The sequence below is a fragment of the Mobula birostris genome, chromosome 4, assembly GCF_030028105.1.
Source record: "Mobula birostris isolate sMobBir1 chromosome 4, sMobBir1.hap1, whole genome shotgun sequence".
Taxonomy (NCBI): domain Eukaryota; kingdom Metazoa; phylum Chordata; class Chondrichthyes; order Myliobatiformes; family Myliobatidae; genus Mobula; species Mobula birostris.
In genome coordinates, this window is record NC_092373.1 from 126,360,960 (window position 1) to 126,385,647 (window position 24,688).

Genomic DNA, 24,688 nt, shown 5'->3' on the forward strand with positions numbered 1-24,688 from the left:
CTGTTGTTATGCTAAGATAATTGCAAAATAATTACATTTAAAACCTTGAATTCCAAGAAACAAAGTCACAAATCATCCAAGTACAATAGGTGAGATTAGTTGGAATGAAGATTTATGCTAAGGACTGTTAAAACACAAAAGGGTAATTTTTAGTTCTCCACAGTGGAAAGAAGCAAAGAGGGGAATCAGTTCAAATGCTGCAAATGAATACCACTCTTTTCTGCCAATTTCCAATCTTAGAGCTGCTCCTTTGACAGCTGACAAAATATCCATTAAATCCTGGGGAAATTGTCCTCCACCCTGAGGGGTATCCTGATCTCAAGGCCACAGAGCCCCGAGTGGAGCCAGGTCATACAGGACTATTTATCCTGGATTGCAAGAAATGCTAAGATCCTCAGTGCAATAGCCCAACCCCTGACCAATGAGTATAGATGCATAGCCTCCTTCGGGGCAGTACAGTAGCACAGCAGCTAGTGTAACACTATTTCAGTGCCAATGACCTGGGTTCACTTCCACCGCTATTTGTCAGGAGTTTGTACATTCTCCCCATGATCTCATGGGATTTCTCCAGGACGTGTCTCCTCCCACATTCCAAAGTCGCACGGGTTAATAGGTTAATTGGTCACATTGGTAAGATGAGCATCCTGGGCCCAGCACATAAGTGCAGTTACGAAGAAAGCATGGCAGCGCCTCTATTTCCTTCGGAGTTTGTGTAGATTTGGCATGACATCTAAAACTTTGAAAAACTACTATAGATGTGTGCTGGAGAGTATATTGACTGGCTGCATCACAGCCTGGTATGGAAACACCAATGCCCTGAATGGAAAATCCTCTAAAAAGTTGTGGATACTGCCCACTAGGCTCAGGGCCAGTTATTATCCCTCAACCATCATGCTCGTCACTCAATTTCAGTTGCCCCATCATTGAAGTGTTCCCACAACCTTCAAGGACTATTGATCTCATATTCTCGATATTTATTGCTTATTTATTTATTATTACTATCATTTTTGTATTTGTACAGTTGTCTTTTACACATTGGTTGAACACCCAAATTGGCATGGTCTTTTATTGATTCTATTATGATTATTATTCTATTATGAACTGGTGGCATGGTGCGAAGACCTATCCCTCAACGTCAGCAAGGTGAGGGAATTGGTTGTTGACTTCAGAAGGAGTAGTGGACCGCACGACCCTATTTACATCGGTGGTGCGCAAGTGGAACAGGTCAAAAGCTATAAGTTCCTCAGGGTCAATATCACAAATGACCTGACTTGGTCCAACCAAGCAGAGTTCACTGCCAAGAAAGCCCACCAGCACCACTACTTCCTGAGAAAGCTAAAGAAATTTGGCCTGTCCCCTGAAACCCTCACTAATTTTTACAGATGCACCGTAGAAAGCATTATTCTAGGGTGCATCCCAACCTGGTATGGAAGTTGTCCTGCCCAAGACTGGAGGAAGCTGCAGAAGATCGTGAATACAGCCCAGCACATCACACAAACCAATCTTCTGTCCTTGGACTCACTTGACACTGCACACTGTCAGAGCAGTTCTGCCAGGATAATCAAGGACACGACCCACCCAGCCAACAGACTTTTCATCCCTCTTCCCTCCGGGAGAAGGCTCAGGAGCTTGAAGACTCGTACGGCCAGATTTGGGAACAGCTTCTTTCCAACTGTGGTAAGACTGCTGAACGGATCCTGATCCGGATCTGGGCTGTACCCTCCAAATATCCGGACCTGCCTCTCAGTTTTTTTGCACTACCTTATCTTCCATTTTCTATTTTCTATTTATGATTTATAATTTAAATTTTTAATATTTACCATCGATTTGTACTCCAGGGAGCGGGAAGTGCAGAATCAAATATTGCTGTGACAATTGTACGTTCTAGTATCAATTGTTTGGCGTCAATAAAGTATAAAGTATAAAGTATTGCTGCGGAAAGAAGGGCCACTTCACCAAGGTCTGTAAGTCAAAACCGCGAGCGGGATCAAGCAGTGCCGTGTGCGAGTTGTGGGGGTCACCATCTTGCCTGCCGCCATCTTCCCTGCACGTTGCCACCATGTGCGAGATATAGGGGCGGCCATCTTGGCCGGCGTCCCCTCCCACCGCCTACGACCAACGGGTGCTCACGGGGCACCCCACCACGCCAGACCAAGACAGCGACTCAACCCCAGCCTCCGTGACCCTCGACCAAAGCGTTCCCCACCAGCTCGCAAGGTCAATGATGGACATCCTGGTGGAGGGGCACAGGACAAGCTGCCTGTTTGACACAAGCAGCACGGAGAGTTTTATCCACCCGGACACGGTGCAGCATTGCGGACTCGTGATACGGCCGGTAACTCAGAGGGTCACCATGGCTTCCGGGTCACATACAACAGACATCCGGGGGGGGGGGGGGGGTTGGGTAGCAACGCCAGTGGTGCAGGGCACAGAATATCAAGACTTTACGTTACCGGTCATGCCTCAACTGTGTGCCCCTGTGCTATTGGGGCTCGACTTCCAGAGCCACCTGAAAAGTGTGACAATGAAGTATGATGGGCCCCTCCCACCAATTACTGTTGTAAATCCCCAGTTTTGTAGGGATATGTCACGTACTCCGCTACTGACCACACACACACACCGACCCGCACACCCCACCCAACACCATGCCAACTGCCGCACTACCGACACCACTTGCGGCCTCTCCACCCTCAGGATCCCTCCCCCACCGCTGTTCGCCAACCTGACCCCCGACTGTAAACCTGTGGCAAATAAAAGCAGGAGGTACAGCGCGGGGGACAGAGATTTCATTAAGTCGGAGGTGCAGCGTCTACTCAGGGAGGGGGTCATTGAGGCAAGCACAAGTCCTTGGAGGGAGCAGGTGGTGGTTGTTCGGAACGGGGAGAAGAATAGGATGGTCGTGGACTATAGCCAGACCATCAATAGGTTCACGCAGCTCGACACGTACCCTCTACCCCGCATCGCGGATATGGTCAATCAGATAGCACAGTACAAGGTGTACTCGACCATAGACTTAAAATCCGCTTACCATCAGCTCCCCATCTGCCCGGAGGACCGCCCTTACACTGCCTTCGAGGCAGACGGCAGGCTTTATCAATTCCTGCGTGTCCCCTTTGGTGTCACGAATGGTGTATCTGTCTTCCAGAGGGCAATGGACCAGATGATGGACCAGTGCCAACTGAAGGCCACGTTCCCATATTTGGATAACATCACCATCTGCGGTCACGACTGGCAGGATCACGACAACAATCTCCAAAAATTTCTCCAAACGGTCAAAGCTCTCAATCTCACCTATAACAAGGACAAGTGTATATTCGGGACCACCCAAATTGCTATCCTTGGGTGTGTCATGGAGAATGGAATCATTGGCCCTGACCCCGACCGTATGCGCCCCCTGTTGGAACTCCCTCTTCCTTGGGTGTGTCATGGAGAATGGAGTCATTGGCCCTGACCCCGACCATATGCGCCCCCTGTTGGAACTCCCCAACACCCTCAGAGCCCTCAAAAGGTGCCTGGGCTTCTCTTCATATTACGCCCAATGGGTCTCTAACTACGCAGACAAGGCCTGCCCCCTGGTCAAGTCCACCACATTCCCCCTCTCAGCCGAGGCCCACGCGGCCTTCAACCGCATAAAAGGGGACATTGCCAAAGCAGCAATGCATGCGGTGGATGAGGCCATTCCCTTCCAAGTAGAGAGTGACGCCTCCAACTTTGCGCTGGCTGCTACCCTCAACCAGGCGGGGAGACCAGTGGCGTTCTTCTCCTGTACTCTTCAAGGCCCTGAACTTCGGCACTAAGGAGTGGAGAAAGAGGCCCAGGCCATAGTGGAAGCTATTAGGCACTGGAGGCACTATCTTGCCGGCAAAAGGTTCACCCTGCTAACTGACCAGCGCTCAGTCGCATTCATGTTTAATAACCAACAGCGGGGCAAAATCAAAAATGATAAAATTCTGAGGTGGAGAATCGAACTCTCCACCTACAACTATGACATCATGTACAGGCCTGGGAAGCTCAATGAGCCCTCTGATGCCCTATCCCGGGGAATGTGCGCCAGCGCGCAGATCGACCAGCTATATGCCCTACATGTAGATCTTTGCCACCCGGGGGTCACCCGGCTTTTCCACTTCATGAAAGCCCGGAATCTGCCTTACTCCCTTGAGGAGATCAGGACGACGACCAGGGACTGCCAAGTCTGCGCAGAGTGCAAACCGCACTTCTACCGACCCAAAAAGGCACAACTCATCAAGGCCACCCGCCCCTTTGAGTGACTGAGTGTTGACTTTAAGGGCCCCCTTCCCTCCACCGACCACAATGTGTACTTTCTTAACGCTATCGACGAGTACTCACGGTTCCCTTTCGCCATCCACTACCACGTCAGTTATAAAAGCCCTGCGCAAGCTTTTCACTCTGTTCGGATACCCATGCTATATTCACAGTGACAGAGGGTCCTCGTTTATGAGTGACGAGCTGCGCCAATACCTGCTGGCTAGGGGAATTGCAACTAGTAGGACCACGAGCTATAATCCCCGGGGGAATGGACAGGTAGAGAAGGAGAATGGCACAGTGTGGAAAGCCACACTCTTAGCCCTCAGGTCAAAGGGACTGCCGGTCTCCCGCTGGCAGGAGGTCCTTCCCGAGGCACTCCACTCCATCCGCTCCCTGTTATGCACGGCCACCAATGCCACCCCTCATGAGCGGCTCTTTTCTTTTCCCAGAAAGTCGACCACTGGGACCACCCTACCAACTTGGCTGATGTCCCCGGGGCCAGTGCTGCTCCGGAAACATGTGAGGAGCAATAAATACTCCTCGATGGTCAAGAGGGTTCACTTACTTCATGCGAACCCTCAGTATGCCTATGTGGTTTTACCTGATGGCGGGAGGACACGGTCTCCATCCGTGACCTGGCACCCGCAGGAGCACTGGGCCCTACCCTGAACACTCCATGGTGACTATTGACCCCGTACCCACCGATGTATGTACCCACCAGGCACTGCGCACTCCAAACCCTACACAGACACCACACAACATTCCCATACAGGGCGTGATGCACACGCATGAAGGATTAACAACACCTAAAGTGCTCACACCTCAAGTCAGGCCGGAGCCAGCACAACCACCGTTGCCAATGCAATCACCACTGGCGCTACGTAGATCACAGCGACGGACTCGACCGCCTGATAGACTTGACCTGTAAATATACTTGTTGTAAATATTGTCAGTCACTTCACCCCGTGGGACTCTCTTTTTAAAAAAGGAGGGGTGAATGTGGTAAACCATATATATGTGTAACTGGGTTAACTGTCTGGACACACCCCTAGGCTGACTGCCCCTGTGGCTCCTCCCACAGATTCCTGTATAAAGGTGTTTTACCTTGCCCCTCCCCCTCAGTCCAAGGGCAGACACTCACCATGGAGGTCGTATTGTACAGCGAATAAAATTGAAGCACCTTCAGTAACTCCAAAAGACTGAGGTTGGGTAAAATACAAAGGCTTTTATTTGCTGTACAATACGACCTCCATGGTGAATGTCTGCCTCCGGACTGAGGGGGAGGGGCAAGGTGAAACACCTTTATACAGGAATCTGTGGGAGAAGCCACAGGGGCAGTCAGCAGAGGGGCGTGTCCAGACAGTTAACCCAGTTACACATATATATGGTTTACCACAGGCCAGATTTGGGAACAGCTTCTTTCCAACCGTGATAAGACTGCTGAACGGATCCTGACCCGGATCTGGGCTGTACCCTCCAAATATCCGGACCTGTCTCTCATTTTTTTCACTATCTTACGTTCCATTTTCTATTTTCTATTTATGATTTATAATTTAAATTTTTAATATTTACTAGCGATTTGTACTCCAGGGAGCGGGAAGTGCAGAATCAAATATCGCTGTGACGATTGTACGTTCTAGTATCAATTGTTTGGCGACAATAAAGTATAAAGTATTAATATTGGGCAAGAAAATGAATCTCAAGGTTGTATATAATGACATATATGTATTTTGATAATAAATTTACTTTGAACTTTGAACTGGCTGGCTCATTGGGCCAGAACACCGGTTACAGTGCTGTATCTCTAAACAAAATAATCTAATATCATGTCCGTGAGCCTAACCGCCACCGCGTGCTCCTGATGTTCCTGCTGGCTAGTGTGTTCTTTTCTGTCTGTTTCAGGCTCCTAACTAACGTAAGTTCCCTTCTAAATGTCCAGCATCGCAATTATGAAATTTATGACAGTGTGGAGTCCTAGAATTCCTCTCCATCTAATTCAACCTGCCCAAAGCCCACCCAGGCTTAACATTCAGGCCTAGAAACCTGCACAGTGCTCATTCAGTACTTCGTATTACTTTTACCATAGAACTTTTTTGGGAGGAACATGAGCTTTACATTCCTGATGGTCTAGAGCAGGGGTTCCCAACCTGGGTTCCACAGACCCCTCGATTAGAGGTAGAGGTCCATGACTCAAAAAAAATCTGGGAACCCCTGCTCCAGAGCATACCATTCTGAGTGTATCCAGAGTTTTGCTTGCTGCTTTTACAGCCCGCTATGTCTATATAAAGGTGAGATCTTCCCATATGTCATATGTGAAAACTCTAATTTGTTCGACCTCCTGAACTTCCAACTTACTGAACAGCAGCAGAGTTACAAAAAGAAGTATCCATAAGAAAAAGTGTTTCAGACATAACTTTAAGAGAAGTCTAAGATAACATTAAATCAAAGAAAAGGCTTATAATGTTGTAATCAAAAGTACTGGGTAAATTTCAGTTTTCAGTGAATGAGAATTGAAGTATTGAAGAGGAAAGTGAGTGTCAAACACGAAAGTTTGCCAAAGTGAAACACTAATTTAGATTGCTGACGATTCGATAAATATGGAACAAGGAAAATAGTCATGGTCATAGTCATAGTCATACTTTATTGATCCTGGGGGAAATTGGTTATTGATTAGCTATTGGTTTCCTTACAGACCAACACAGGAGAAATTATATTGGAAGTAAGGAAGTGACAGTGAAATTAAACAAATATTTTGTGTCATGCTTCACAGGAGAAGGCTGAAGAAGTGGGGGACTTCAGGTCTGGAGTTCAGCTCAGAGAAACCTACGTCAGTGGGAAATCAGTATTAGCTGAAATAATGATCAGAAAGCAGATAAGTCCCCAGGTACTAGGATTTTGAAGGAGGTGAGTATAGAGATAGTAAATGTACTGGTTATCATCTTTATATATTACATAGTTGTAGTTGTATTAGTGTGATCCAACACTATCAGTGGGTCCTCAGGTGGCTGTAGAGGCTGATCAGGGATCCACATATTCTGGTGGAGTGTGGGTAGGAGTAGGTAGTGGCTGTGTGTTGTAGCGTGGATGAAACTACCGGAGAGACAGAGTCACTGGTAGATACAAAGCAGCTTCTTTATTCGACACAACAAAGTACAGCAGGCATCTCGAGATGCTTTCCGCAGAAAGGTCTGTTAGCTCAATGTGGGCTTGATATTTATATGTTAAACACAAAGGCAATTGCTATTGAAAAGTTACAGACAATGCATTGACAATGCTTCCTTTTGAAGCTACAGACAAAATATCACACCATCCTTTACTCCTGACACCAATATGTCTGGGTTGGTATCCACAGCCTTTAGAAATGTAAGTTAAGTCTACGATACATTTATTTGGCATTTCCCGTGCTAACATAGAAGACAATTAATATTCATAATGTATAGGTGATACTGCCTTCGAAACTACAGCATCAGGTCAAACTACCAGAAGCATCTGGTATTCACACCTTTTAGGAAGCCCATTGTGGTGGACTCAATCCACAGTCCTTTGTCAAACAGTTAAAATAGAAGTCTGGTGGCCAAAGTCATTTAAGTGTTAACAAATCATCTACCCAAAAAGAAATCCACTCTAACACCATGGTTTGCAGTTGTGTCTTGGTTAGTGGTTGGGTCTTCTGGTTTTTCAGTCTTCCTTTGTAGCTGCCGCTTGTGCTCTGCAGCACAGTGGTACAGACCTCTTGTATAGATCTCCTCCAGGTGTACCTATTGAGTGCAATAACTTCCCAGTCTTTAGATGTGCCATTGAAATCCTTCAGGCTGATGTTGATGCTATCTTTGAAATGTTTCCCTTACCCACCAGGGACTTGCTGACTGACTTTCCTTCAAATGGGATTAAAGGATCTGTCTGGGCAAACATGAGTTACGGCCCGCCCATCAGAGTACTGACAAATACCGAAGTTACTGCATGATGGCATGTCAGACACAGTACTCAGCAACAGCAGTTATGAACCAGAGCCCCTCACTGTTAAACTGTATCATTGCACTTGCCCATCTTTATCGCTGACATCCTTCACCTCATTGGTTAAGACTTATCACAGGGAACCTCAATCGTATATGGAATAGATTTCCGGCTTTTCAACTTCAACTGGTTCAGGACCAAGAACAACGTCAGCGTCACCACTATCAAGGAGTTTCCGTACGCGGATGACGCCACCATTGCAAAGCACTGTTAAGAAAAGCTTCAATGTATTCTGAATGTCTTTGCCAAGGCACAGATCCCTGGGTCTTGTCTTGAATACAGAATATAAAAACAACAGGTCCTATATCAGCTACTGCCCAACCAGCCATTTATCCAGCCCTCCATAAAAGGTGACGATATCACCCTTGAGAATGTAGACCACATTCCCTACCTTGGCGGCACTCTTTCCCCGAAAGCAGACCGACTCAGAGATCAGCTGCCGCCTGAGAAGTGCCGGTGGAGCCTATGCAAGATTAAGAAAATTGTCTTTGAAGACAGCGACCTACAGGTCCAAACAAAACTATAGAAAAATCATCTTTCCTACATTCCTGTTTGGAGCTAGATCATTGACCACCTACAGCAGGCACTTAGAAGCCTGGAAAAATATCTCCAAAGGTCCTTATGAAAGATTTTGAGGATCAGACGGAAGGACAGACACACTAACACCAGCGTATTGGACAAGGCCAACACAAACACATCTCCACCACGATTACATAGATTCATAAGTGATTCCCACACTAGTAAATCTAACCTCACATCTAAGAAAGAAAGAGAAAACTGTAAGTACAACTTTGGAAAATAAAAATCCAATTGAGCAGAGTCAATGTGAATTTATGAAAGAATAATTATTTTGGTAAATTTGTTGAAATGTTTGTGCTTATAATGAGCAGAATGGATAAGGATGAACACATTGGTCATGAGATCTGGAGCTATAGGAGCAGAAGTAGGCCATTTGGCCCATTAAGTCTGCTCCACCATTTCATCATGGCTAATCCATTTTCTGTCTCAGCCTCAATATCCTACCTTCCTACCACCCCCATCTCACTTTATGTCCTGACTAATCAAGAATATATCATCCTCTGCCTTAAATATACCCAATGACTTGGCTTCTACAGTCGCCTGTGGCAAAGAATTCCACACATTCCCCATCCTCTGGCTAAAGAAATTCCTCCTCATCTCCATTCTAAAAGGATGTCCCTCTATTCTGAGGCTGTGTCCTCTGGTCTTAGACTCTCCCACCATAGGAAGCATCCTCTCCACATCCATCATATCCATTCTATTGAGGCCTTTCAATGTTCAATAGGTTTCAATGAGATCCCCCAGTGTAGTATACTTGTACAATGATATGGAAGCACATAAGATGTCTCAAAAGTATACAATGTTTTAGGGTTATACACTCAAGAAATGTGATCTAAGTAACTTTGACCATGGAATGAATGATTCTTGGTGCCAGATTGGGTGGCTTGAGCATCTCAGAAATATTTATTTCATTTTATTTAGATATGCAGTGCAGATACGGATATTAGATTAGATTAGATTAGATTATGAGGACACTCAGTCCTCGTTTATTGTCATTTAGAAATGCATGCATTAAAAAATGATACAATGTTCCTCCAGAATGATATCACACGAAAACACAGGACAAACCAAGACTAAAACTGACAAAACCACGTAATTATAACATATAGTTACAACAGTGCAAAGCAATAGTGTAATTTGATAAAGAGCAGACCATGGGCTCGGTAAAAAAAAGTCTCAAAGTCCCGATAGCCTCATCATCTCACGCAGACGGCAGAAGGGAGGAACTCTCCCCGCCATGAACCTCCAAGCGCCGCAAACTCACTGATGCAGCACCATTGGAAGTACCCGACCACAGCGGACTCTGAGTCCGTCTAAAAACTTTGAGCCTCCGACTAGCCCCTCCGACACAGCCTCTCCAAGCACCCTCCTCTGCCAAGTGCTTCGACCCTGCCCCGGCCACCGAGCAGCAAGCAAAGCCGAGGACTCGGGGCCTTCCCCTCCGGACCACACAGTAGCAGCAGCAGCAAAGCAGGCATTTCAGAAGTTTCACCAGATGTTCCCCCATGCTCTCATATCCATCTCCATCAAATCAGGATTGTGCACGGCACCCTACTTGACAAATAACAGACATCACCACCGGAGTGGCCGCTGCGAGCTGCGTCGTGCTGCCATCTTCTCCTCCCGCTTTATCCTGGTATTCAGATATGGGCCCTTCCGGTCATTTGAGCTGCACCAACAGCAACCCACCAATTTAACCCTAGCCTAATCACAGAACGCTTTGCAATGACTAACTAACCTACTAATTGGTATGTCTTTGGATGTGTGAGGAACCTGGAGCACCTGGAGGAAACCCACGCATTTACAAGGAGGGAGTACAAATGATGATGTCAGAATTGAACTCCGAACTCCGACACCCTGTGTTAGAATAGTGTTGTGCTAACCACTCCATAACTATAGCACCCGACTGTAAACCTCCTGGGACTTTCATGCACACCAGCCTTTTGAGTTTACAGAGAATGGTGTGAAAAGCAAAAGAAAATAAACATCCAGTGAGCGGCAGTTCTGTGGGCGAAAATGCTTTGTTAATGACAGAGGTAAGAGGGAAATGGCCAGACTGGTTCAAGCTGACAGAAAGGTGACAGTAACAGGTTCAAGCTGACAGAAAGGTGACAGTAACAAATCATCACGTGTTACAACAGTGATGTGCTGAGGAGCATCTCTGAATGCACAACACATTGAACCTTAAAGTGGATGGGCTACAGTAGTGGAAGACCATGAATATATACTTTATTACGTACAGAAGGTATTTATTGTGAGTATTTATTGGTTTAAATTGAGGACTGGTTAACATTCAGAAAACAGAATAAGAATATACCATATATGTTAAGAAACTTAGAGATCAGTATTATGACACCAGCTGATCAAAATCTGTATCATATTTTGAATGAGGGCACAGCATTAGCAGATGGTACAAACCTAGAGGCACTCTGGCCTAAGGGGGAGAATATGGAAGGATTTCTTGGGAATGTTGTCAGTTTTATTGAATGGACAAAGACATGGTGGATGGAATATGATGTGGTAAAATATAAAGACATCCACTTTGATAAAATTATGTAATTTTATTTAAGTAGTGAGAGATTAAAAAGGACTTCCATTTCATTTCATTGAACACAAATCACTGGAAGTTACTATGGAGGAAACAGCAAGCAATTAATGAAACAGATAATAGATTGGTCTTTATTGCAAGGTGATCTGAGTATTTGAGTAGAGACATTGTTTTCAATTATATACAGCCCCAGTGAAATCACAGCTAGAATAATGTGTACAGGGTACAATTTCCCTACGTAAAAAAAATACAGTTGTGATGGAAGAAATATGGTGAAGGTTCATTCGGATTATTCATGGCTTCTCGTATGAGCAAAGACTAGGCAGACTGGCCTGATGCCTTCCTGAGTTTCAAAGAATGAGAACTAGCCTCACAGGAGTTAGCAAATCTGTTATAGAATTCAGTGGGGTTGATGCAGATCTTTGCACAGAGAAAATAAACTACAGGTTCTGTAATTTAGGACACAAGCTGAGCACTGAAAGAGTGAGGAGGTGATGAATCTGATTAATAAATGTAGAGTTGTGGATGCTGTCTGCATGAAATTTGAGAAGGTCCCTCACGGGAGGCTCATTCAGAAGATTAAGACACAATGGTGAACTGGCCATTTAGATTCAGAATTGCTCGTAGAAGAATGAGATCAATGAGTCTTATTCTAGTTCTGCAGGGATCTGTACTGGGACCTCTGCTGTTTGTTTGCGATATATATAAGCAACTTGGATGAAAATGTGATGGGCGAATTAGTAAGTCTGCAGATGATATGAAGATAGTTGGTATTGTGGATAGCGTGTCAGACTGGTAAAGAATACAGAAGGATATGAATCAGTTGCTGATATCTATTGAGAAATGGTTATCAGAGGTTAATGTGGTCTTTGAGAAATGCTACGCTTTGGGAGATCAAATGTTTAAAAAAAGTGCATTGCTAATGACAAAACCCTTAATAGTGTTGATGCGCAGAGAAATCCTGGGTCCAAGTTCATAGCTCCCTGAAAGTGACTACATAGGTTGGTAGGATGATAATAATTGTCTTTATTGATCGAAGAAATGTGCTCAAGAGTCAGGAAGTTATGTTTTATAAAGCTCTAGTAAGGCCACATCTGGAGTATTACATACAGTTCTAGTTTTTCCTTTGATGGAAGGATGTGGAAGCTTTGGAGATGGGGCAGAAGAGATTTACCAGGATGCTGTCTGGACTAGCAGATATCTGCAATAAGGAGATATTAGACAAATGTAGGTTCTTTTCTCCAAAGTGGCAGAGGCGAAGGGGAGATCAGATATTGGTTATCAGATTTATAGAGGTTTATGAGAAGCATACATGGAGTAGGCAGTCAGTATTTTTCCCCCAGGGTTTAAATGTCTAATACATGCATTTAAGGTGAGAGTGGGTAAGTTCAAAGGAGATGATTAGGGCACGTGTTTTTGCACAGAGTGGTGGGTATCTGGAATGCATGGCCTGGGCTGTGGTGGAGGCAGCTGTTAGATAGGCATATGAATGTGCAGGAAATGAAGGATATGGACAGAAGGGATTAGTTTAATTAAGCATTTGATTACAGTTTAATGAGCTTGGTATAACATGGTGGGCTGAAGGGCCTGTATTCATGCTGTACTGTGCTGCAGTGGCCCAAGCAGCTGGTTCATGGAGACAAAACGTCTCAGGCGGTGCTTTGGGTTGAGATCCTGCACTTAGACTCTGTTTGGCCCATTGAATCCTTCTAGTTTTCCGATTTTGTTATTGTCCTGGGCTGGGTTTGTAGAACCAAACTGAGAGGTTAACTGTTTAGGACAGAGAAGAAATTCATTCATCCAATGAGTAACTGAAATTCTCACTCCAAGAGGGCAGTCTAAACTCAGACATTGAGTATATCCAAGGCAGAGGTCATTAGAAGGGAATGGAAGAAAACAGAAGTAAATTAAAATCAGTTATGTAATCTTATGGCAAAGCCTTCAGTGATTTACCTATTTCTTAGATGCTCGAGGTGTGAATGCACAATACATTTTTTTTAGCAGCACTGTGACCCATAAAGGCCTGGGACCCTCTGAAACCAGATTTTAAGTAAACAATGTTGGCTCTCTTCTAAAGAGAACTGAATGTCTTTGCAGCTGGACACCACTTACTAAAAGGAAACACTTTTTGCAATTGTTTTGTATGAAACTAGGAAGCGGCTCACTTTTAACTGAATTTCTATGACCACGTGTTTGCTGCGTACTTAGATAGAATATCCATGGCAACGAAGGAATCTGTTGGTAATGTTTTCAGCATATGGGCATACAGACAGTAGTAGCTTAGTAAACATATTTTTCCACATTTGCTTGAACGGTCATTTTTCACTGAAAGCACACAGTTGAAAAATTATCACAACAAGTAATTTCACTTTATTAGGTCCTAAAATCCATGGCAATATGATCAAGTATTGCTGGTGAGAGTGATAACAGGAAATTATTTCCAGGTGGTGGGAAGTCGAATAAAATCTAACAGGATGAAACTCCCCATGCAGTCTTTATTTACAATACTGCGATTTGGTTTGTGCATCTATAATGATGTTCAAACCAAATCTAATTCAGTGACTTGTCATCAAAGTAGCTTGGCTTTATGAAATACAGAAGAAGTAATGATCAAGCCATAGGCATTCATTGTTTAGTTTAAAAATAATTGCAACATGTAGAGTTACCAACAAAACGGCAGTTGCTACCCATCCTGAATTGCCCTTGAGAAGGGGGTAATGAGTGCCCTGAATTAACCACTGCAGTCACTCTGATGCTATCGGGTAGGGAGTTCTAGGATTTAGACCCAATAAGGATGAAGCTACAGATACATATTTCCAAATTAGGAGGCTGTGCTACTTAGAGTGGAATCTGTAGGTGATGGCTGTGGTTATCTTTTTCAAGGTTCAAGGTACATTTATTATCAAAATATGTATGCAGTACAGTATACAACCCTGAGATTCATCTTCTCCAGACAGCCACGAAACAAAGAAACACCATGGAAGCCAATCAAAGAAAAACATCAATCCCCTCCAAGCACAATAAAAGACACAAATTGCACAAAAGGCAACAAGAATATCAACCCCACCCCATCCACAAGAAACAAATGGTGTAGACTACAACAAGAACATCAATCCCCAAATGCCCAACTCGTGCAAAAAAACAAACAAATCGTGCAAACAGCAACAATAACATCAAACCTGAAATCCCAAACACCCCTTCTCGTGCACAAATGGCAGCAAGAACATCAAACCCCAAAGCCCCCCTCACTCAAATAACAAATCATGCAAATAGCAACAAAAACATGAAAACCCCGAGTTACTCCCCCCCCCGCACAAAAGAACCCCGAACAAATCAGACAAGCGGCAAGAAGAAAGAACAAGTGAAAACACAGAATATAAGTCATCCACAGTGCAAGCACAATCCTTTAGCATTGGAGGGAAGAAAATATTTAGTGCAATGGTTGGAGTCAATCAAGCTGAATGCTTTGCCCTGGCTGGAGTAGAACATGAGAATTAGGAGCTGCACTCATCCAGGGAAGTCCATCATATCTTGACTGGCAACTGTATATAATTAGAATCAGGATTGTTATCACCAACTGAGATGACCTGACACTTGTTGTTTTGCAGCAGTAGTATGGTTCAAACTGATACAATTTCCAGAAAATAGTGAGATAGTGAGGATAGTGAGATCAGTGTGGGGTATGCTAAGATGCCAAGGATTTTCAGCATTAAAACAGAGTTATAGATAAGTGTCTCGATAAACAATAAGGTGGATGTCCCCAGGGCCTGATGAGACATCCCAGGTTATTGAGAAAGGCAAGCGATAAGATCGCAAGAGTCATGACCAAGATCTTTGTATAAGGTTTTATTATCACTGTTTTGTATGACATAAAATTTGTTTTTTGTAGCATCAGCTGTGAATTAGACATAAAATTAGAAACATAGAAAACCTACAGCACAATACAGGCCCTTTGGCCCACAATGCTGTGCAGACATGTCCTTACTTTAGAAATTATCTAGGGTTATCCGGTAGCCCTCTATTTTTCTAAGTTCCATGTACCTATCCAGGAGTCTCTTAAAAGACCCTATCATATCTGCCTTCACCACCATCACTGGCAGCCCACTGCATGCACTCACCACTCTCTGCATGAAAATCTTACCCCTGACATCTCCTCCTGTAGTGAGGTGACCAGAACTGAGCACAGTACTCCAAGTGGGGACTGACCAGGGTCCTATATAGCTGCAACATTACCTGTCGGCTCCTAAACTCAATCTCATGGTTGATGAAGGCCAATGCACCATACGCCTTCTTAACCACAGAGTCAACCTGTGCAGCAGCTTTGAGTGTCCTATGGACTCAGATCCCAAGATCCCTCTGATCCTCCACACTGCCAAGAGTCTTACCATTAATACTATATTCTGCTGTATTTGACCTACCCAAATGAACTACCTCACACTTATCTGGTTTGAACTCCATCTGTCACTTCTCAGCCCAGTTTTGCATCCTATCAATATCCCGCTGTAACCTCTGACAACCCTCCGTACTATCCACAGCACCCCAAATTTGTGTCATCAGCAAATTTACTAACCCATCCTTCCACTTCCTCATCCAGGTCATTTATATAAGTCATGAAGAGAAGGGGTCCCAGAATAGATCCCTGTGGAACAACACTGGTCACCGACCACAATGCAGACTATGACCCGTCTACAACCACTCTTCGCCTTCTGTGATAAGCCAATTCTGAATCCACAAAGCAATGTCCCCTTGGATCCCATGTCTCTTTACTTTTTCAATAAGCCTTGCATGGGGTACCTTATGAAATGCCTTGCTGAAATCCATATACAATATATCTACTGCTCTTCCTTCATCAGTATCAGCTTCCTCAAAAAATTCAATCAGGCTCATAAGGCATGATCTGCCTTTGACAATACCATGCTGACTATTCCTAATCATATTATGCCTCTCCAAATGTTCATAAATCCTGCCTCTCAGGATCTTTTTCATCAACTTACCAGTCACTGAAGTAAGACTCACTAATCTATAATTTCCTGGGCTATCTCTACTCCCTTTCTTGAATAAGGGAACAACATCCGCAACCCTCCAATCCTCCAGAACCTCTCCTGTCCCCATTGCTGATTCAAAGATCATCGCCAGGGGCTCAGGAATCTACTCCCTCACCTTCCACAGTAGCCAGGGGTACATCTCGTCCAGTCCCAGTGACTTATCCAACTTGATGCTTTCCAAAAGCTCCAGTACATCCTCTTTCTTAATGTCTATATGCTCAAGCTTTTCAATCTACTATAAGTCATCCCTACAATCACTAAGATCCTTTTCCGTAGTGAATACTGAGGCAAAGTATTCATTAAGTACCTCTGCTATCTCATCCGGTTCCATACACACTTTTCCACTGTCACACTTGATTGGTCCTATTCTTTCATGTCTTATCCTCTTGCTCTTCACATACTTGTAGAATGCCTTGGGGTTTTCCTTAATCCTGTCTGCTAAGGCCTTCTCATGGCCCCTTCTGGCTCTTCTAATTTCATTCTTAAGCTCCCTCCTGCTAGCCTTATAATCTTCTAGACCTCTATCATTACCTACTTTTTTGAACCTTTCATAAGCTTTTCTTTTTGACTTGATTTACAACAGCCTTTGTACACCATGGTTCCTGTACCCTATCTTCCTTTCCCTGTCTCATTGGAACATACCGATGCAGAACTCCACGCAAATATCCACTGAACATTTGCCGTATTTCTGCCGTACATTTCCCTGAGAACATCTGTTCCCAATTTATGCTTCCAAGTTCCTGCCTGATAGCCTCATATTTCCCCTTAGTCCAATTAAATACTTAAATTGTCTGTTCCTATCCCTCTCCAATGCTACGGTAAAGGAGATAGAATTGCGATCATTATCTCCAAAATTCTCTCCCACTGAGAGGTCTGACACCTGACCAGGTTCATTTCCCAATACCAGATCAAGTACAGCCTCTCCTCTTGTAGGTTTGTTTATCAAGAAACCTTCCTGAACACACCTAACAAACTCCACCCCATCTAAACCCCTTGCTTTAGGGAGATGTCAATCAATATTTGGGAAATTAAAATCTCCCACCATGACAACCCTGTTATTATTACACCTTTCCAGGATCTGTCTCCCTATCTGCTCCTCGATGTCCCTGTTACTATTGGGTAGTCTAAAAAAAACATCCAGTAGAGTTATTGACCCCTTCCTGTTCCTAACTTCCACCCACAGAGACTCCGTGGACAATCCCTCCATGACTTCCTCTTTTTCTGCAGCCATGACACTATCTCTGATCAACAGTTCCACACCCTCACCTCTTTTGCCTCCCTCCCTGTCCTTCCTGAAGCTGTCACACTGCCTCCACACTTTCTCTATTTGTGAGCCAACTGCCCCTTCCTCCTTCTCTTCATTTCAGTTCCTAGCCCCAGCAATTCTAGTTTAAACTCTCCCCAATAACCATCATAAACTCCCTGCCAGGATATTTGTCCCCCTGGGATTCGGGGGTAGGGGGGAGGTGGGTTATTATATAGTATAAAGTCAATAAATATTGCAATAGACAATAGACAATAGGTGCAGGAGTAGGCCATTCAGCCTTTCGAGCCAGTACTGCCATTCACTGTGATCATGGCTGATCATCCACAATCAGTATCCAGTTCCTGCCTTATCCCCATAACCTTTGATTCCACTATCTTTAAGAGCTCTATCCATCTCTTTCTTGAAAGCATCCAGAGACTTGGCCTCCACAGCCTTCAGGGGCAGAGCATTCCATATATCCACCACTCTCTGGGTGAAAGAGTTTTTCCTCAACTCTGTTCTAAATGACCTACCCCTTATTCTTAAACTGTGGCCTCTCGTTCTGGACTCACCCATCAGCGGGAACATGCTTCCTGCCTCCAGCGTGTCCAATCCCTTACTAATCTTATATGTTTCAATAAGATCCCCTCTCAGCCTTCTAAATTCCAGAGTATACAAGCCCAGTCGCTCCAATCTTTCAACATATGACAGTCCCGCCATCCCAGGAATTAACCTTGTGAACCTACGCTGCACTCCCTCAATAGCAAGAATGTCCTTCCTCCAATCTGGAGACCAAAACTGCACACAGTACTCCAGGTGTGGACTCACCAGAGCCCTGTACAGCTGCGGAAGGACCTCTTTGCTCTTATACTCAATTCCCCTTGTTATGAAGGCCAGCATGCCATTAGCTTTCTTCACTGCCTGCTGTACTTGCATGCTTGCTTTCAGTGACTGATGTACAAGGCCTAGATCTCTTTGTACTTCCTCTTTTCCTAACTTGACTCCATTTAGATAATAATTTACCTTCCTGTTCTTACCACCAAAATGGATAACCTCACGTTTATCCACATTAAACTGCATCTGCCATGCATCTGCCCACTCACCCAGCCTGTCCAAGTCACCCTGCATTCTCATATCATCCTCCTCGCATTTCACACTGCCACCCAGCTTTGTGTCATCGGCAAATTTGCTAATGTTACTTTTAATTCCCTCATCTAAATCATTGATATATATTGTAAACAGCTGCGGTCCCAGCACTGAGCCCTGCAGTAGCCCATTGGTCACCGCCTGCCATTCCGAAAGGGACCCGTTAATCGCTACACTTTGTTTTCTGTCAGCCAGCCAATTTTCAATCCATGTCAGTACTCTGCCCCCAATACCATGTGCCCTAATTTTGCCTACTAATCTCCTATGTTGGACTTTATCAAAGGCTTTCTGAAAGTCCAGGTACACTACATCCACTGGCTCTACCTTGTCCATTTTCATAGTTACATCCTCAAAAAATTAGATTAGTCAAGCACGAGTTCCCCTTCGTAAATCCATGCTGACTCAGACCGATCATGTTACTGCTATCCAGATGTGTCGTAATTTCATCTTTTATAATTGATTCCAGCATCTTTCCCACACCGATGTCAGGCTAACAGGTCTATAATTCCCTGTTTTCTCTCCTCCTCTCTTCTTGAAGAGAGGGATAACATTATCTACCCTCCAATCCACAGGAACTGATCCCGAATCTATAGAACATTGGAAAATGATTACCAATGCTTCCATGATTTCTAAAGCCACCTCCTTAAGTACCCTGGGATGCAGGGCATTGATTGTGGGTTTCAAGAAGGGGAAGTTGGAAGAAGATGTACTAGTCCTCATTGAAAGGCGGTGGAAGGGTGAGGAGCCTGAAGTTCCTGGGTGTAAATATCTCAAAGGATCTACAGTATCTTGGGCTTGGCACACTGATGCAATCAGTAAGAAGGCACACAAGTAGCTTTACTTCAATAGGAGTTTGAGATTTGGTATACTATCAGAGACACTAGAAAAGTTCTATAGATGCACAGTGGAGAGCATTCTGATTGGTTACAACACCGACTCTTCTGGAGGCTCCAATACACAAAACAAGCCGTAGACTCAGCCAGCTACCTCACAGGCAACCCCTCCCCTCCCCCCCCGCCCCCAATCACTGAGGACATCTTCAATAGGCATGACTCAAAAATGCAGCATTCATCATTAAGGACCCTCACCACCCAGGACATGCCCTCTTCTCATTGCTACCATCAGGAAGGAGGTACAGGAGCTTGAAGAACCTGCACCAGTGTTATAGGGACAACATTATCCCCTCTGCCATCAAATTTCTGAACAATACATGAATACCAACTCATTATACATCTTTTGCAGCATTTCTTTTTTTTTGTAACTTAGAGCAATTTTACATAGTGCACTGTATTGCTGCTGCTAAACAACACATTTCATGACATGTGTCATGATAATAAACCTAATTCTGATTCTGAAGAAACTGCTTTCAAATTACTTCCAATGAATATATTAATATTTACAAGCAGTGATCTGTTTTGAAATCAGAGTAGCGATGTAAACAAAGATGATTCTCCAGTAGAACAGCAGCTATGATCTAACACAATAGGCAGCCACTTGATATAAGTGCCCTTGAAACTGATGGCAGCACTCAGACATTGACTGGTTCCTCAACATTTATATGTACAGAGATACATTTGTTCAATATTAGGACAGAGTAAATATAACTTTACAGCAGTATTCTGGCAATGGAATCTCTAATAGGGGTCATCCAACTGGACAAGTTACAAGAAGAGTTGGAAGGATAAAATCTGTAGAAGCAGAGTCCAGAAAAAGAGATACGGTATTGTATGTATCTTTCTCTCTCACAGAGGCTTACAATTACTGTAAGCCCAGCACATGTTCAATTTCTGTGCCTCAAGCATTTAATGTGGAGCTAATGTACATTGTTAAATTGGTTTATTATTGTCACATATACTGAGGTACAGTGAAAAAATTGTTCTGCATACCATTCATTCAGATCAATTCAGGTTGTATGAGGTTGTATGAGTTAAAACAAACACAGAGATCAGAACAAAATGTTAGTTACAGAGAACTGACATGTATGTGAATAATAAGGTGTAAGGTCATAATGAAATAGACTGTGAGGTCAAGAGTCCATAGTAGAGAACCTTCTATAGTCTAATAACAACAGGACAGAAGGTGCCCTTGAGTCTGGTGGTACATTCTTTCAGGCTTTTATACCTTCTTCCCAGTGGGAGGGGGAGAAGGGAGAATGTCCAGGGAAAGTGGAGGTGGAAAATGAGCTTCAAACACTGCGACACATCAGGGAGATGGAGAGATAACTGGATGCTTTGTCTCAGGAGGTAGGCACACCTATTAGATTAACTGCCTCAAATTTGGTCTGTGGTCAGGGATAAGAGGGTGTGACTGTGAGTGAGGTAGGTAGTGGGATCCAAGAGACAGTGCTGGAGGAGCCTCAGGCCTTGAGCTCGTCCAACAGGTCTGAGATTCTTGCTCCCTGTGTGGATGAGAGTGGGGGCTGTAGGAAGGATGAGCAACTTAATTATGACACCATGGTTCAGGAAGCCATTCAAGGGGGTGAGGGGGGGAAGAAGAGAAGTGTAGTGGTAATCGGGGATAGTATAGTCAGGGGAATAGACAGAGTTCTCTGTTGCAGGGATGGACCGAAGGCTGTGTTGCCTGCCTGGTGCCTGGGATCTGGACATCTTATCTGACCTACAGAGGAATTTGCAGTGGGAGGGGAAAGATCCAGTTGTCATGGGCCATGTGGGTACCAATGACATAGGTAGAATGAGGAAAGAGTTTCTGTTGAGGGAATCTGATCAGCTAGGGACTAAATAAAAAAGCAGAACCAAAAAGGTGGTAATCTCTGGATTACTAACTGAGCCACATGCAAATTGGCACAGGGTTAGGAAGATTAGAGAGCTAAATGTGTGGTTCAAGGATTAGTATGGGAGAAGTGGGTTTGAACTCACGGGAAACTGGAACCAGGATTGAGGAAGGAGGGAGCTGTAGCAATGTGACGGGCTCCACCTGAACCGTGATGGGACCTGGATCCTAGCAAATCGCAACACTAGGGTTGTGGATAGGGCTTTAAATTAAATAGCAGGGCGTGGGTTCAACTGATTGGAGAAATATAGATAAAATAATAGAGAAAAGTGTGGATAAAGATAAAGTAAAAGCAAAAGTTAAAAAAGAGAAAAGTAAGACTTTAACTTGAATATAGACTGGGTGAATCAAGTTGGTCAAGTCAGTCTTGAGGAGGACTTCGTAGAGTGCATATTTGATAGCTCTCTTGAACAGCATGTTACTGAACCTACAAGGGAGATGCAGCATGGAGCAAAGGCGGGTGTTGTTTGACCAACTTACTGGAGTTCGAGGATATAATGAGCGCAGTGGATAGAGGGAACAGATGGACGTTATTTACTTGGGTTTCCAGATGGTGTTCGATAAGGTACCGCATAAGAGACTTATCCGTAGGATAAGGATGCATGGAATTTGGGGTGATGTATTAGCATGGATAGAGAATTGGTTAATCAATAGAAAGCAGAGGGTTGGGATACATGGGCGTTTCTCTGCTTGGCAATCAGTGGTGAACGGCGTGCCGCAGGGGTCAGTGCTAGGCCCACAGCTGTTCACAAGATATATATTAATGATCTGGAAGAGGGAACTGAGTGTAGTGTATCTGTGTTTGCTGATGACGCTAAATTGACTGGAAAAGCAAATTATTCAGAGGATACGGAGAGTCTGCAGAGAGATATAGATAGGTTAAGTGAGTTTGCAGGTGCAGCAGGTTATCAAAAAGGCAAATGGAATGTTGGTCTTCATTGCTAGAGTGATTGAAGTTAAGAGCAGGGAGGTTATGCTGCATCTGTATAGGGTACTAGTGAGGCCACATCTGGAGTACTGCATGCAGTTCTGGTCTCCTTGCTTGAGGAAGGATATACTGGCTTTGGAGGCAGTGCAAAGGAGGTTTACCAGGTTGATTCCAGAGATGAGGGGGGTTAGACTACGAGGAGAGATTGAGTCGCCTGGGATTCAGAAGGACAAGGGGAGATCTTATAGAAACATATAAAATTACAAAAGGAATAGATAAGGCAGAAGCAGAGAAGTTGTTTCTGCTGGTAGATGACACTAAACTAGGAGACGTAGTCTCAAAGATTCAGGGGAGTAAATTTAAGATGGAGATGAGGAGAAACTGCTTTTCCCAAAGAGTGGTGAATCTGTGGAATTCTCTGCCCAATGAAGCAGTGGAGGCTACCTTAGTAAATATATTTCAGACAAGGTTGGATAGAGTTTTGCATAGTAGGGGAATTAAAGGTATGGGGAAAAGGCAGATAGGTGGAGATGAGTCCACAGTCAGATCAGCCATGATCTTATTGAATGGCGGAGCAGGCTCGACAGGCCAGATGGCCTACTCCTGCTCCTATTTCTTACGTTCTCATGTCTTTGATTATGTTGACTACTTTACTGAGGAAGGAAGAAGTGTAGGCAAACTGTGTGGAGGGGAGACTAGTTTTTCTGATGTGCTGAGCTGTGTTCACCACTCTCTGTAGTTTATTACAATCACAGGCAGAGCAATTCCCATATGAAGCTGTGATGAATCTGGATAAGATGTGCTCTATGGTGCATTGATAAAAATTGTTGAAGCTTAAAGAGAAGATACCAAGTTTATTTGTCCTCCCTAGGAAATAGATGGACGAGGACAGGCTATTGATGATGGTCATTCCTAGGGACTTGAAGCTCTCAACCCACTGAGGCTCAGCATTTAAAATCCCATTCCAGTATATTGCCTATCTTGACTACACACCTTCCCACTGCGTCATTAGAAAGAATCCCAATCCTTTCTCTCAGTTTCTCTATCTCTGCCACGTCTGTTCTCATGATGAGACTTTCCATTCCAGGACATCCAAGTGATCCCCTTTTTTCTGAAAGTGGTACTTCCTCCCCTTCTTTGCTATCAATGCAACCCTCACCTGCATCTTCTCTATTTCTAATACATCCATCCTCACCCCATCCACCCTCCTACATAACAGGGATAAGCTTCCCCTTGTCCTCACCGACCACCACATAAGCCTCCATATCTGATATATCATCCTCTGTAACTTGGCGCCATTTCCAATTGATTGCCACCGTTCGGCACATCTTCCCCTCTTCGCTCTGATTTCCATAGAGATTGTGCTCTATGCAACTCCCTTGTCTGGTCTACCCTGCTCACTGCTCACCCTCCAGATACTTATCCCTACAGTCAGATTAAGGGTTACACTATCCCCTACACCTCCTCTCTCCCTACCACTCAATGCCCTAAATAGTCCTTCCAGGTGAGGCAGCACTTCACATGTAAATCTCTCTGTGTCATTTATTGCATCCAGTGCTCCCAATTTGGCCTTCTCTACATCAGTGACACCTGACAGAGATTGGTGGATCACTTCATTGAGGACCTTCACTCTGTTTTACCACAATAGCCAGACACTCCTGGTGGCCAGCCATTTAACTATTTTAATTCCTCTTTCCATGGCTTTGTCCACTGCCATGAAGAAGCCAGCTGGAATTTGGAGGAGCAAAACCTCATATTCTATCTTGGTAGTCTCCAGCCTCCAACATCAATTATCTAATTTTCAGTAACTACCCCCGTTCTCTTATTTTCTCTTGTCCCTGTGGTCCTCTTACCCCTCCCCACCCTCATGTCTTGCCCATCACTTTCACCTTTCTTCCTCTATTTCTCCACGTCCCTTCCTTTATCTCATGGTCTACTGTCTTTTCCTATCACATACCTTCTTCTTCAACCGTTTGCCTTCCCCACCTACAGTATCACCTACCAGCTTCTCACATTATCCCCTTTCTCCTCACCCTCCCCTTTCACCTGGCCTCACCTATCAGCACATGCTCCTTCCTCTCCCCTTCTTTTTATTTTGGCTTCTGCCCCCTTCCTTTCCAATCCCG

At 44.4% G+C, this 24,688-nt stretch overlaps 1 protein-coding gene across 6 annotated transcripts in view; it reads right to left on the minus strand.

Moving 5' to 3' along the window:
• Positions 1–24,688, minus strand: part of LOC140196016 (E3 ubiquitin-protein ligase MARCHF1-like) — a 606,033-nt gene that overhangs the window by 199,163 nt on the left and 382,182 nt on the right. The gene's annotated exons all lie outside the window — the stretch shown is intronic.